This window comes from Nomia melanderi, unplaced genomic scaffold, assembly GCF_051020985.1.
Source record: "Nomia melanderi isolate GNS246 unplaced genomic scaffold, iyNomMela1 scaffold0014, whole genome shotgun sequence".
Classification (NCBI taxonomy): Eukaryota; Metazoa; Arthropoda; class Insecta; order Hymenoptera; family Halictidae; genus Nomia; species Nomia melanderi.
In genome coordinates, this window is record NW_027475130.1 from 820,346 (window position 1) to 821,300 (window position 955).

The following is a 955-nucleotide window of genomic DNA, read 5'->3' on the forward strand; positions in this document are numbered from 1 at the left end:
ACACATGGGGCCGGACTGTCAGGGTCAGGGAAATATCCAATATATATCTTGTGATATCTCGGGTGCTATTAGAGATAGCGCAATAAACCAAAGGGCATTGTCTGTAGGAGGCCCTGGCGCATGAATCTGTGCAATGGGGTCGCCCACGGACCACCAGGGGCCGAGAAAACCACCGTCTCATGGGGCCGGACACTCAGGGTCGGTGAAAAATTCAATATATATAGGGTGATATCTCGTGTGCTCTTGCAGATAGCGCACTAAACCAAAGTGAATAATCTGTAGCAGGCCCTGGCGCATGAATCTGTGCAGCGGGATCGACCTCAGACCACCAGGTGCCGAGAAAACCACCGACACATGGCGCCGGACACTCAGGGTCAGGGGAAAATCCAATATATATCTGTTGATATCTCGGGTGCTATTACAGATAGCTCAATAAATCAAAGTGCATTGTCTGTAGGAGGCCCTGGCTCATGAATCTGTGCTGCGGGAACGACCTCGGACCACCAGGGGCCGAGAAAACTACCGTCTCATGGGGCCGGACACTCAGGGTCAGGGAAAAACCGAATATATATCTGGTGATATCTCGGGTGCTATTACAGATAGCGCAATAAATCATAGTGCATTATCTGCAGGAGGCCCTGGCGCATGAATCTGTGCAGCGGGAACGACTTCGGACCACCAGGGGCCGAGAAAACCACCGTCTCATGAGGCCGGACTGTCAGGGTCAGGGAAAAATCCAATATATATCTGGTGATATCTCGGATGCTATTAGAGATAGCGCAATAAATCAAAGTGCACTGTCTGCAGGAGGCCATAGCACATGAATCTGTGCAGCGGGAACGACCTCGGACCATCAGGGGCCGAGAAAACCACCGTCTCATGGGGCCGGACACTCAGGGTCAGGGAAAAATCCAATATATATCTGGTGATATCTCGGGTGCTATTAGAGATAGCG